The sequence below is a fragment of the Phoca vitulina genome, unplaced genomic scaffold, assembly GCF_004348235.1.
Source record: "Phoca vitulina isolate PV1807 unplaced genomic scaffold, GSC_HSeal_1.0 scaffold5, whole genome shotgun sequence".
Taxonomy (NCBI): domain Eukaryota; kingdom Metazoa; phylum Chordata; class Mammalia; order Carnivora; family Phocidae; genus Phoca; species Phoca vitulina.
In genome coordinates, this window is record NW_022589708.1 from 53,950,297 (window position 1) to 53,965,828 (window position 15,532).

General features: G+C 36.8%; 1 protein-coding gene across 2 annotated transcripts in view; it reads left to right on the plus strand.

The window, feature by feature from the left end:
- Positions 1-15,532, plus strand: part of LACC1 (laccase domain containing 1) — an 88,921-nt gene that overhangs the window by 44,976 nt on the left and 28,413 nt on the right. Inside the window, exon 8 of one of the 2 annotated variants that reach the window (XR_004299221.1) lies at positions 2,055-2,127. The exons of the other annotated variant lie outside the window; for it this stretch is intronic. The gene's annotated coding sequence lies outside the window, so the exon portion shown is untranslated. Of the gene's footprint in view, positions 1-2,054; positions 2,128-15,532 lie in introns of those variants that run through there. 2 annotated transcript variants of the gene reach the window in all.

The following is a 15,532-nucleotide window of genomic DNA, read 5'->3' on the forward strand; positions in this document are numbered from 1 at the left end:
TTCCATCATGTGAAAGTGGGCTTTATCATGGGCTGAGAAGTGGGCATAGAGCCACCATCTGACCCAGCAATTCTACTTCTGGTATTTATCTGAAGAAAACAAAAATATTAATTTGAAAAGATAAATCTACCCCTATGTTCCTTGCAGCATTATTTATGATAGCCAAGATACGGAAACAACCTAAATGTCTATCAATGTATGACTGGATAAAGAGGATACACACAATGGAATATTACTCAGCCATAAAAAGAAGGAAATCCTGCCATTTGCATTGACATGGATGGACCTCAAGGGCATTATGCTAAGTGAAATAAGTCAGATAGAGAAAGACAAATACCATATGATCTCACTTACATGTGGAATCTAACCCCCCCCAAAAAAAACCAAGCTCATAGATACAGAGAGGAGATCAGTGATTGCCAGAGGGAGGGGGCAAATGAATGAAGATAGTCAAAAGGTACAAACTTCTTGTTATAAAATAAGTAAGTCCTGAGGATTTAAAGTACATTATAGTGACTATAGTTGGTAACACTATATTATATATTTGAAAGTTGCTAAGAGAATAGATTTTAAAAGTAATTCAGAAAAAAAAAATAACAGGAGGGAGTGCTATTTTAGAAAGAATGGTCAGGGAAGGCCTGGACTAGAGACATTTTGGAATCATCTGCATAATGTGTTACTGAAAGCCATCCATCCATAGGACAGATGAGTGAGATCATGTAGAGAATAAATGTACTTAGTAAAGAAATGTCTGAGGACTCAGCCCTGGGCATTCCAGCATTAGAGGTGAGGAACTGAGGAGGATTCAGGAAAGAAGATCAAGAAGGACTAGCCACTGAGATAGAAGGACAGGCCAGCAGGAGAGTGTAGTGTTCTGGAAGTCGAATTGAGAGAGTATTTCAAAAAGGAGGACAGTCAGCTTAGACCAAGAATCGACTTTTGATTTTGGCAATCAGAAGTTAATTGGTGACAAGGAAATAACAGTTTTGTTGAAATGGAGGGGACCCTGATAGGAGTCTGCTCAAGAGAGAATGAGAGAAGAAATGGAGAGTGAATATACACAGTGCTTTTGCAGCACATTGCTACAAAAGGAAGCAGAAAATGGCAGAACCTAGAGAGAGCTATGACCAAGAAAAGCTTTGATTTTTCTAAAATGGGAGAAATAAAATACCATTTTTGTGAGCAGAGAACAAAGATACAGCAGAGAGAAGCTGATGATGGCAAGAGAGAGGGGTTATCATATAGGCAAGAGGCAGTGAGATTCAGTGTGTGTGCAGAACACATTTCTTCCAGTAAAAACAACTTTCAGCCAAAGACTTAGGGCGTTGCCAAAGAAGGCAAACAGACAATAGTAAATTAATCATTTTGGCAAGTGTGCATTTCACTTCCGCTCTGTTTTGATTTCTCATCATTAAATTAAGTGAATAAGTGAAGTTATACTGATAGTGAGAATGTTGATATACAGAATTTTAGACAGTGACCAGTCAGTGAAGTCAATGGTTATCTTAGTGAATTATTTGTAGTGTCTAATCCTAGAATAACTTGAGATGTACACTCTCCAGTGTATGGTAATCTGTCACATCACATTATTGTAATTAGACCCACATCATTAAAGCAATAGCAGCTTCTTTTTGTAGCATGTCTGCTAATGGGGCTTTAGTTTTTTGAGGAAAGCCTCAGAGAAAACCCAAATGGGAAAAGTATGACCCTATGAACAGAAAATACAACCTTTCCTGTTTGGGTTTTTCTCTTTATAATACTTCAGTTCTAAGTTCTCAGGCATAAATAGGGGTGGAAACTGACCTAAGGTCCAATGTACTTTTTACCAAAAAAAAAAAAAAAGAAGTATTCTACAGGATGAGAAATTCAAATGAGATAAATAAGAAACAAGATTTTCAGGACATCAGTTGTGATCAGAAAGAGGGAGCACCCTCAGTGCCAATAAAACCTTAATTAAGACAGGTGTGATGAATTCCTGTTAATGTAAAACTAGAGACTTATAGATCTAGAGAAAGACAATAAAGATCATCTATTCCAACCACTTTATTTTACAGATGAATAAACTCAGTGACCAAGTGATTAAATAACTTACACGAAGATGCAGAGGTGATTATTTGGCTGTGTTGGGTGAGTTTTAAAAATTAATAAAAAGAAAACTAGAATAGTAATAATAATAATCACACTTATTGAGTGCTTTCACATACCAGGCACCCTGCTGACTACTTTACAGTCATAACCTCGGTGAAAATTTCCAGCAACTGTATGAAGTGGAAAGTAAGAGATTTCTTAACCAAACTGCTACTTAATTGACTTACCAATTTCACTACTTATATCTCTATTACCTTCTCTTTAAAAAACTGACTGATGCAGGTAGAATGATGAATACTTTAGGCTGGTTAAGTCTTTTTCAAAAACTTCTTTCCATTTATCTAATCTGTAACCTGCAGGCACATCTACATTGGTATCAGTATCAACTGAGAACTTGTTAAAAATGCCGATTATCAAACTACGCCCGGACTCCAAGGCTTGATACCAAGTGTCTTTCATCCTCCTTGGACTAGTAGCTACTCAAGGCATACTTATCTTACGGTGAAAGGCAGGAGTTCACGAGAGCAAGCCCAGCTGTGCAAGTACAGTTCACACCTCTGCTCATGTCATGTCCACTAACATCCTGTGAGCCAAAGCAAAGCAAATGGCCAAGCCTAAATTTAAGGGGTGAGAAAATACGCTCTTCTCATTCAGGAGAGGGATGAGGATGAATATCTGATAAACAGGGATCTAATCTACCATCTGAATTTAAAACTGGTATTTTCTTCTTTACAAAAATAATGTTTAGTATGTTGTTATCAAAAGCAGTGCAAATAGTTGACTCAGTACCATTTAACAAATATTTATTGAGTGATTTTTATTTGTTGGTGTGTGTTAGGTATTCAAGAAATAGAGATGGATGAGACAGTCCCTGCCCTCAAGGAGCTCAGAGACTGGGCGCCTGGGTGGCTCAGTTGGTTAAGTGTCTGACTCTTGATTTTGGCTCAGGTCATGATCTCAGGGTCATGAGATTGAGCCCTATGTTGGGCTCCACTCAGAGCAAGATCTGCTTGAGATCCTCTCCCTTTGCCCCTCCCCTCACTCGCATGTGCTCCTGTGCTCTTTCTCTCTTAAATAAATAAAATAAATCTTAAAAAAAAAAAAAAAAGAAGATAGTAGGAAGGGAAAAATGAAGGGGGGGAATCGGAGGGTGAGACAAACCATGAGAGACTGTGGACTCTGAGAAACAAACTGAGGGTTCTAGAGGGGAGGGGGTGGGGGGATGGGTTAGCCTGGTGATGGGTATTAAAGAGGGCACGTACTGAATGGAGCACTGGGTGTTATACGCAAACAATGAATCATGGACCACTACATCAAAAACTAATGATGTAATATATGGTGATTAACATAATAAAATAAAATAAAAAAAAAAAGAAGCTCAGAGACTGACCTATAAGCAAATCAAAATTTCGTGTGATGAATGCATCAAAAGCATTTACAGCTCTCTAGGGTTGGTGCCATTATTTTCATTTTATACATAAGAAACAGACTAAGAAGGATTAAATGATTTGTACAATATTATATAACAGACAAAACTGAAATCCCACCCCTTTTTAGGGCAGAGGATTAAAAACCTAAACTTCCTGTCATTCCACATATCCTTCCTCAGAAAATGAACACAAAAGTGATTCCGTCTAATATTTCACTTGACGCTGAATCCTTGTATCCTTAAGGCAGCAAAAAACCAACATCTCAGTGAATTGAACACCATGATAATGGATACAGAATGGATTACATATGCTTTCTGCTGATTTGTAAATCTTTCCTTTTTACTATTTGACTTAGATTCTTCATCAAACTAACCTTTATAATATTTAAATCATAAGTCAGATTTGCATACCTATCCTGGGCTAATAGAAATCTGGGCTAGTAGAGATTTAAAACTTTGGTCAGTTTTAAAAATATCTGAGTTACAGGCCATAGTCTTTTAGTGGATTGAATTTTTGTTAATATAGGCTATTTTGATGATAAAGGGAAAAACTAAATGGACCATTGGGGCTTCCATTCCTGAGAAGTAAAAAGGATTATGGGCAGTAATAAGGTATCCTGAGGACTGAAAGGTATGTATAATTATGACTTTCAGCCCTGTTAACCACTATGAAGCTATTACTATAATGTTCTATATCAATATTTAATAGTGTGTAATAACAATTTCAATATGAAATGGCTCTTCATATTTGTTCAGAAGAATATCCATGAGCTAATGTTTGCAGAACATTCGCCATTACCCTGTTAAGGCAAATTATAGGTACCATGTTATTGTTTCCCTGTTAAAAAAAAAGAGAAACCAGCACTTCACTAGGGTAAAGTAACAGGTCATTGGAAGAGTCCAGTATAGCACACAAGTCTAGTGACTACTAGCCTGGATGGTAGACTTTTGGCTCTTGAAACAACACTTTTGGGGAATGTTAAAGGCACAAAAATAAACCCAATCACTAAGGCTTAATTCTATGTGGCCTGTCAGAAACTAATGAACACATTTAATGCTTGGGCAAGAACCAGGATAATTATGAATATTAGAAAGGATAAGGAAGCTTGGTGAATCAGAAGAATTTTTCTATGCCATCATTTACACTGGAGGATGTTTGTGTTCTGTTCATTTCTTGCAGTGAGTTTCATGTTGGTTATTTAGGGTCTGGATTTTGGTTCACTTCAGTTATAGTTAATGTAATACTAGATGCCAACATTTATTACTTCAATTTTCCCTCTTCTTTCTCATTTCCAAAGCTTGTCAGCACTAAAGGGAACCCTTCCATGATGCTTAGTACTGAAAGTCTGTCTCAGTACTGAGAGCTTCTTATACAAACAGAAGTCCAGTCAAAGCTGCAGACATTATTTCCACTTCTTGATGACTGAGTATTGGAGCTGAGTTGGCCTGTTCTTCAGGGAGTTCCCAACTATTTGATCTGTTAGAAAATATGCATGGTTATGATCTCAATCTTTTTGTACTGGTTGAGGGCTGATTTGTGACCCTGATCTATTGACGCCTGATCTATTCTGGAGAATGTTCCATGTGCACTCGTAAAGAATGTGTGTTCTGCTGCTTTAGGATGCAATGTTCTGAGTATATCTGTTAAGTCCATCTCGTCCAGCGTCTCATTCAAAGCCATTGTTTACTTGTTGATCTTCTGCTTAGATGATCTGTCCATTGCTGTGAGTGAGATGTTAAAGTCCCCTACTATTATTGGATTATTATCAATGAGTTTCTTTAAGTTTGTTATTAATCCATTTATATATTTGGCTGCTCCCAAGTTAGGGGCATAAATATTTATAATTGTTAGATCTTGTTGAATAGACAGACCCCTTTATTATGATATAGTGCCCTTCTTCATCTCTTATTACAGTGTTTGGTTTAAAATCTAGTTTGTCTGATATAAGTATGACTATTCCAGCTTTGTTTTGATGTCCATTAGCATGATAGATGTTTCTCCATCCCCTCACTTTCCATCTGTCTTTGGGTCTAAAATGAGTGTCTTGTAAGTAGCATATTGATGGGTCTTGTTTTTTTTATCCATTCTGATACCCTATGTCTTTAGATTGGAGCATTTAGTCCATTTACATTCAGAGTAATTATTGATAGATATGAATTTAGTGCCATTGTATTACCTGTAAAGTTGCTGTTCCTATAGATTGTCTCTGTTCCTTTCACTTTCAATGGACCTCTGATAGAATCTGGAGAATAGTGACAAGAAAAAAATATATACATCATCTTAACTTCAGGTCTAGATACTCAAAGAATTTTTTATTTACAGTGGGCAAATATCTTTGGAGAGTTTTAGGAGCTATTCCCACCTGTGTACATTTGAAATAGAAATGAGGTCTCAGGTTGCTTGTATCTCCTGGAGAGAATATTTGTTTACACAAAAGGGAGGTGAGGTGATGGCATGAGATTTTAGAATGACTTGTCCATGAACATATGTGAGCAGGCCACTGGTATAAAGAACTAGACCCATTAGGAATCAATATATTTTCTTTTTGTTATTTTTCTTTTTTGTCTTATTTTTAAAAAGATAAGTGGATAGAAAAACTTGTTGGCCTTCTTTATTTGGATGAGAAGGTAAACATTCTCTCATCTTGGGATAAATTATTGGAAAAAGAGTAAATGAAAGAGTTAGAACAATTTGAGATGGGAACGCTTTAGCCTATCTTTATGCCAGTAATGGATATTACTTCATGTCAGTGCTTGAGATTTTCCTCAGCCTGCTTGTAAGGGCTGGAATTTATCAATTCAGGTATTTCCATGACACCAATTTGATATGTCTCCATCTGAATTTCACATAGTTGCTTCTAGCTCGAAGGTAATTTTCCTGGCTCTTTATATATTTAAAAAAAAAAAAAAAGGTTAAAATGGCAAAAGTTTCCAAGATCATTTCTACCTTTTTTTAGTCTCTTTTTTTGGTAGGACTACATTGCTTCAATCGTCAGTTGCCCAATTAAATGATTATATAGTTAATAATCCCCATGATTTGCAGGATTATGGTTTTAAAAATTAAATCCTACAGACAACTCACGTAACTTGCCCTACCATCTTTTAGAAATTAGATCCTTTAAAAAAAAAAAATCCTGCCATTTTTATCTCCCATAGAGATTGAATTACTTGTGTACACTTTTTGTTTTAAGGCAGACTGTTTGATTTCTTTCAGGCCATTGATTCAATCATTATATTCTCTATGATAAGTATGACTCAGCTAAATTTATTATTATGACTTTTAGAAAAAAAATTTCTTTCTTTTATTTTGAGAATTGGATTGGTATGCTAGTGCCTTTCTTTCCTGTGAGGAAGCCTTATTGCTGTTATTTACCAATTTATTTGGACATCTCTAGATATAATTTAATTGTTTTATGGTGGTGGGACTTCTCTTTCCTTTGGACTGACACCTATTCTGTGCCTCTCCCTTTCTGTAATTTTATCTACTCATGATTCAGATGGTATTGCCCGTCTAGCTTTAGAAATCAAGCAGTTTTCAGGTGTGATTCACATTTCTTTTGTCCTGTAATAGGGAAAGCAGAAATTATTATTTAATGAAGAAGTGTACAGAAATGAAAACTAGAGGTTGAGATGGATGAGCTGTTTTTCAAAGTGCCTTCAGAATGCCAGTATCAGGGCCAGAAAGCAACTTTTTCTCTCTGATTTCAGATCCTAGATTTGTTTATTGGCTTTGTTGTCTCTCTTCATTGACCAGTCTCTGAGACAGAACAATGACTGAGAAACAAAAGGAAGCTAGTTTAGATATTCCAGGTCAGATTTGGCCCTCTCTATGGGCCAAACTATGTCCTTACCTAAGTAGTTGAAAGCTCATTGGCACTCCGAAGGAAAGGCATTAGAATTTTTTATCACTCATCCATTAATTAAATCAATATGCATTACTGTTTACTAGGCCAGGTACTGTGGATATGCAGAGATAAATACACATAACAGCTTCCATTTATTGAGCAAGCTCTATTCTAGGAACTTTTCATGTCCTCTTTCTAATCCTCACAACCATCTTTCAAGAGAGGAATTGTTTATCCCCATTTTACAGATGTGTAAACTGAGACTCAGAGAGATGAAGTGACTTGTCCAAAGTTACACAACTAGTAAATGGCTGAATTGAGATTTTAACTCAGGTCTATCTGATCCCATACTCATTCTCTTTCTCTTATATCACATATCCTGCTCATTAACTCCTCCTTCCATGAATAGGACTTTGTCCTTACCTTTAAAAGATTTTTAAGTATCTAAATGGTTCCACTTATATGAAATATGCAGCAAAGGCAAATCTACAGAGACAAAAAGGAAAATTAAGATTTGCCTAGGGCTGGGGGTAAGGGGGTGCAGAGTGCCTGCTAATGGTACAAGATTTCTTTTTTCAGTAATGAAAATGTCCTAAAATTGTTTGTGGTGATGGTTGCATAGTTCTGTGACTATACTAAAAATCATTCAATTGCATACTTCAAATGGGTGAATTGTATGATATGTGAATTAATCTCAATAAAGTTGTTATTTTTTATAAGGTTAACAATATAGTAAAGAACACAGGTCTATAAACCGTTAACATGATACTGGGAAATGTGAAACAGATATGAACAATGCACTCTGGAAACTCAGGGAAAGGTGCAGTTATTAGGTCTAGGGGGCTGGAAGATGGCTTTATGAAATAAATGCATTGGAGCTGAAACTGAGAGCAAAATTAGAATGTTATAGGCAGCAGAGACTAGAGGCTGAGAAAATAGCATGGGCAAAGTCACAGGCAGGTGCAAGGACTGGATTTTTCTGGGAGATTGGCAAATCATGGCAAGTCATCAAGTTGGAAGTTGGTGAATGGTGAGTGGGGAATACAGAAAGAAAAGAAGTTAGAAAGGGATCTATTTGGAGGGTCTTGAATGCCATGTTAAGGAGTTAGGCTTTATTCTATACACTATAATCTTTTTCATGGTGGGAAAGAGTAAATTTTTTAAAAAAATTTTCAGCTTATTGGGGCACCTGGGTGGCTTTGTCAGTTGAGTGTCCAACTCTTGATTTTGGCTTAGGTCATGATCTCAGGGTAGTGAGATCGAGCCCTGCATCAAGCTCCACACTGGGTGTGGAGCCTGCTTAAGATTCTCTCTCTCCCTCTCCCTTTTCTCCTCCCCCCTGCTCGTGCACACTCTCTCTCTCTCTCTCAAATAAATAAATAAATCTTTAAAAAAATTTTCAGCTTATTGAGGTTTAATTGACAGCACTGCATGTATTTATAATGTACAAAGTGATGATTTGACATACATATACTCTGTGAAATGATTACCACACATCCATCACCTCACATAAGTACCATCTTTTATTTGTGTGTGGTAAGAATGCTTAAGGTCTATTCTCTTGCAAATTTCAAATGCGTAAGGTAGTACTATTAACTATAGGCACTGTGCTGTACTTAGATACCCAGACTTATTCATCTCATACCTAAAGGCTTGTACCCTTTGACCAGCATCTCCCCATCTCCTCTACCTCCAAATCCCTGGTAACCCACCATTCTAAAGAGAGTATATTTTAAAACTGGATCTGAGTTGACATTTTTATTTTATTTATTTATTTATTTATTTATTTATTTATTTATTTATTTATTTGACAGAGAGAGAGAGTACAAGCAGGGGGAGTGGCAGGCAGAGGGAGAGGGAGAAGCAGGCTTCCTGCTTAGCAGGGAGCCCGATGTGGGGCTCGATCCCAGGACCCCGGGATCATGACCTGAGCCGAGGGCAGACGCTTAACCGTCTGAGCCACCCAGGCGCCCCTGAGTTGACATTTTTCTATATGAGAGTTCTACTTTCAGCAAATCCATACGTTAAACTAAATTAATGTTGCAAATTTGAATTTTACTTATTTTGTTTTAATATGTATAGTATATAAGTATAAATTTCTTTTGGTTTCATAGTTGTGTAAGTGTTTAAAGTGTAAGGAATTTATATATAGCCCCACTCTGTACTAGGGGACACTACTCTATGTCCTTTTCTGGAGTGCTGAGAATCTGTACCTAAATCTCAGCACTACAAGTACATTAGAGTTTTCATAGAGTAACAAAATAAGACTATTATAGTTTGTTAATACAAACATAAGAGGAGGAAAATATGACCTGTTAAGAAATGAAAATTTAGATAGTTGAACCATTTGGAGTAGTACTAGGCATGATCTTAATGTAGGATGGAATCTTTGATATAGATTTTATTTGATGACTTCAAACTTTCATTGGAAGTAATATTGCTCTAGTCACTGCTATGGGTAGCGTAGGGAATGAATGGATAAATATCCAGCAACTTTCCCCCTTGTCTATTCACTAGATTTAACACTTCGACAGACTCACTTGACAAAAACAGATTGGTTGATCATTTAACCCTTCTACAAAACGGAAGAAAGGAAGGAAGGAAGAAAGAGAGAGAGGAGGGAGGGAAGATGGGAGGAAGGAAAGAATAGAAGGAAAAAGAAGAGCTTCCCAGTATTTTAACTAATAGGCATTGGGAAGTAGTAATCCTTTTTCCTTTCTTTGTTTCAAAGAGACAATTGTTGTGACCTTGAATACAAGCTCAGGGTCTATTTTCTGGTCAAAAAGATATAGGAACTTTGAAAATAAAACAACAACAACAACAAAGAACAAAATTTCCCCCCATCTCCTTCTATATTTCAACTCCGCAAATTGTTGTATCATGATGCCTTTCAAAATAATGCAAGAAACAATGTTAGTATATTTTTTCAAAAGGAGACCTTGTTAAAACTTGAAAATTTCTAGATAACTTTTCTAGATAACTATATTTTTATGATTCTTTAAAACTTAAAAATTAAAGCATTAAAAAATTCAAATGTTTATATGTTCCTTATTGTCAACATTGGAACTTCTTTCAAGATACATCTCCAAAAGCTAGTGAAACAAAAGCAAAAATGAACTTTTGGGACTTCATCAAGATAAAAAGCTTCTGCACAGCAAAGGAAACAGTCAACAAAACAAAGAGGCAACCCACAGAATGGGAGAAGATATTTGCAAATGACACTACAGATAAAGGGCTGGTATCCAAGATCTATAAAGAACTTCTCAAACTCCACACCCAAAAAACAAATAATCAAGTCAAAAAATGGGCAGAAGACATGAAAAGACACTTCTCTGAAGAAGACATACAAATGGCTAACAGACACATGAAAAAATGTTCATCATCATTAGCCATCAGGGAGATTCAAATCAAAACCACATTGAGATACCACCTTACACCAGGTAGAATGGCAAAAATGGACAGGGAAAGAAACAACAAACAAATGTTGGAGAAGTTGTGGAGAACGGGGAACCCTCTTACACTGTTGGTGGGAATGCAAGTTGGGACAGTCACTTTGGAAAACAGTGTGGAGGTGCCTCAAAAAATTAAAAATAGAGCTACCCTATGACCCAGCAATTGCACTCCTCAGTATTTACCCCAAAGACACAGATGTAGTGAAAAGAAGGGCCATATGCACCCCAATGTTCATGGTGGCAATGTCTGCAATAGCCAAACTGTGGAAAGAGCCGAGATGCCCTTCATCAGATGAATGGATAAAGAAGATGTGGTCCATATATACAATGGAATATTACTCAGGCATTAGAAAGGATGAATACCCAACTTTTACATCAACATGGATGGGACTGGAGGAGATTATACTAAGTGAGATAAGTCAAGCAGAGAAAATCAATTATCATATGGTTTCACTTATTTGTGGAACATAAGGAATAGCATGGAGGACATCAGGAGAAGGAAGGGAAAAATGAAGGGGGGGAAATCGGAGGGAGAGATGAACCATGAGAGACTATGGACTCTGAGAAACAAACAGGGTTTTAGAGGGGATGGGGGAGGGGGGATTGGTTAGCCCGGTGATGGGTATTAAGGAGGGCATGTACTGCACGGAGCACTGGGTGTTATACGAAAACAATGGATTGTGGATCACCACATCAAAAACTAATGATGTATTGTATGGTGACTATCATAACATAATAAAATTAAAACAAACAAACAAAAAAACAAAAACAAATTCAGTAAAGAAGTAGGTAAAAGGAATAGGAGGGAGAGGTATTTTATAATTATTCAATTTTTACCAAAAATTGTTATCTATACTCATTTCAATTGTTCCTCTTTTATTTTTATTGGTATATCTGACTCCCTTTTTGTCACTTTTTACCTCCCTCATTTCCTATCTGCCTTTCTCCTTTTTATTTCTCTTTATTTATTGCTGCTTCTCTCTCTCTCTCTCTCTCTTTTGCCTCCTCTTCACTCCCTTTTCTCCCTTTCCCCACTTAATGGACCATACTTGGGACTAAAGGGAAATTTTTTTTTTTTAGTTTTATTATTTTTTAAAATTTATTTATTTTTATTATTATGTTATGTTAATCACCATACATTACATCATTAGTTTTTGATGCAGTGTTCCATGATTCATTGTTTGCATATAACACCCAGTGCTCCATGCAGAACATGCCCTCTTTAATACCCATCACCAGGCTAACCCATCCTCCCACCCCCTCCCCTCTAGAACCCTCAGTTTGTTTTTCAGAGTCCATCGTCTCTCATGGTTCATCTCCCCTTCCGATTTCCCCCCCTTCATTCTTCCCCTCCTGGTATCTTCTTTTTTTTTTTTTTTAACATATAATGTATTATTTGTTTCAGAGGTACAGATCTGTGATTCAACAGTCTTGCACAATTCACAGCGCTCACCATAGCCCATACCCTCCCCAATGTCTATCACCCAGCCACCCCATCCCTCCCATCCCCCACCACTCCAGCAACCCTCAGTTTGCTTCCTGAAATTAAGAATTCCTCATATCAGTGAGGTCATATGATACATGTCTTTCTCTGATTGACTTATTTTGCTCAGCATAATACTCTCCAGTTCCATCCACGTCGTTGCAAATGGCAAGATTTCATTCCTTTTGATGGCTGCATAATATTCCATTGTATATATGTACCACATCTTCTTTATCCATGCATCTGTCGATGGACATCTTGGCTCTTTCCACAGTTTGGCTATTGTGGACATTGCTGCTATAAACATCGGGGTGCACGTACCCCTTCAGATCCCTACATTTGTATCTTTGGGGTAAATACCCAGTAGTGCAATTGCTGGATCGTATGGTAGCTCTATTTTCAACTTTTTGAGGAACCTCCATACTGTTTTCCAGAGTGGCTGCACCAGCTTGCATTCCCACCAACAGTGTAGGAGGGTTCCTAAAGGGAAATTTTTAAGGGTAATTTAGAACAAATTTTGTGTATTGAGTATGATTTAATATTATTTATTGTTCACTTAAAATGTGATGAGTTAAACTTTTTATATTTTTTCTTCCTAAGAAAGCAAAACTATTAAGTTACTTTTCTTTTATGTATAACCATTTATGAGAATGATGGACTCCAGTATAAGGGGTGATGAATCGGATGTGTGCAGGAATAATACCAGCATGCACTCACTGTAATTTTCTTTAGTTAAGAGAATTCTTTGTGGCTTTTAGTACCCATACTAAGGTCTTTTCTTTGCCTTCTTCTTCCTCCCTACTATGGTCCTGGTATGCAGTGTTCATCTGCAGTTAGATTATATGAATTTAGTATGAGTTTTGCTTGCATATAAATCAGTTCATTTTCTCTAATTCTAAAATCAGTGTGCATATCTTGGCTTAATTGCTCCTGCATTGGTGAAATAATCAGGAATTGGAAGCAATGTGTGGGCACTCCTTTTTCATATTTCAGCAACACTGCTGAGAAGGGGAAGCAGAGATTCCTCAATCTCTCATCATAATAACCTTCCTTTCCTTCTAGAATTCATAGATTGACCCCTCCCTCACCTCTCAATCATTTGAGACCTCAAATTGCCTCACCAACACATCCTTATTAAAACTCTTGCCCATATAGGAAGTGAAATTATTATTTCTACTTATTGAGACTGAAGAACAGGAAGTGAAATCATTCTTGTGGTCACTGAGCAAATCAACCTGGGAGCCAGGAATGGTCCTCAGGAGTACTACAGGACACTTGACCATTTAGTATTTAAAGAAGGAAAAGGGAGCATGTATAATTATTATCCTTCCAGTGAATTCTCTGAATGAAATTTTCAAATTTTCTAACATCTTATGCCCATGCTAATCACACATTTACAAGTACTAGTCTTTATCTGAGACTTTTCCAGGGGCATTTCTGCTAGAAGATGGAGTCAGATTTTGTTATAAAAATATAATGAGAGGGGCACCTGGGTGGCTCAGTCAGTTAAGCATCTGCTTTGGCTCAGGTCATGATCCCAGAGTCCTGGGATCAAGCCCCATGTTGCAAGAGGGAGCCTGCTTCTCCCTCTCCTCCCCGCTTGTGATCTCTCTCGCTCTCTCTCTCAAATAAATAAATAAAATCTTTTAATTACATATATATATGATAAGTATAGATAGTAGAACTAATTAGAAATAGCTAATAATTTCATTAGTAACTTAAAAGAGATAAAAACATGTGGGATTGTGTATAGGTTTGGAGGAATGTTCTGAAAATCTATGGAGCTAGATATTTTTTGTTAAAAATAAATTTATTTTGGAAAAGCTTATTTATGGCAGTGGAAAAGTCCGAGTCTAGATAATCAGATAATCAATAGTTTTTTTTTGATAAAAGTGAATATTTGTGTTATGGAGAAAGGATGTCAAGACAGCAATCTCCCAGGGAACCATTCCCTGCTTTCTGTATTACATCAATAAAAAGAATTGACAAAAATATACCAGCCACTAATAAGATACTCAAATTGTTAACATCTTGTGAGAAATATCTCTATTTAATTTCTTTTCCACTGTCAGGCACAAAGATTGATGGCCTCTGACTGGAAGATGGACATCTGTGAGAATACGGATTTTCTGGTTTAGCCAGAATATCCCCACTCCACCTATCTAAGTAAATTGGGTGGTTTTTTGAGGCTTCAAATCTAGTGGAATTTAATCCTTTTAGGAAGAGAGTGTCAGTTCTGGGGATGCTACTATTTGGAGTTTCTGGTCCTCACTGTAGTGACTTCCTTCAAAAAGCCTCAGCTTCATTTAGTTTCTCTTCTTTCCTTCCATTAAGTGACTCACTCTCACGTGTTCTCATTCTAAAGTCTAAGCAAGGAACTCAGTTTGGGCCTCATCGGTCTTTGTTTCAACTTGCTTAGTTAATGGAGAAGAGGTAACGCTGTACTAATAGAGCAACAGGGGTTGAGGGTGAAAGGCCAATCACAAAGAAGGGGCGGGGACTCAGCGGATACCCTGAAATTCGTCTACTTCAGGATTGGAGTTTTCAATCATCCACTAATTAAAGACAGGGCATTGGTGATTTATGAAAGAGTCTATCTAAGTTTAAAAGAGTCACAATAAGTGAGTGCCCAGGAGAACTGGAATTTGAGCGAGGTAGGAACTGTGCCTAAATATGGTCTGCAGTTGTAGATCAAAAACAGCCTAACACTACTTAATGAATGGTGGAGGTTCCATTTCGGGCAGTATGACTGAGAATTTTCCAAAATTCATGAAGGCCACAAATCCTCAGATTTAGGAAACATAATGGGTCCCATGCCAAAAAAACATAGTAGACAACGAACGTTATAGTAAGACCACAGAACACCAAGATAAAGAGATTAAGCAACTAGGGACAAAAAATTAAAATATGTAAATCAGTTACAAAAGGTAACTCTTAAAAAGCTGTGTGCGTTTGGAATTTTAACTATGAATTCAATTTTTTAAAAAGATATGGAGGGGCTAATCTAAGCTAGCTAATTCTTAGGTGAGCTTTGGTTATTTGTGTGTTTCAAGGAATTTTTTCATTTCATCCAAGTTGAGAATTTATTGGCATAAACTTGTTCCTAATTTTTCTTTTAGTGACTGTTGGATCTTTAGCAAGGATCTTTCAATCCTGATATTGGTAATTTATGTATTTACCTGACCAGTCTAGCTAGAGTTTATTCATTTTATTAATTTTTTTCAAAGAACTGTTT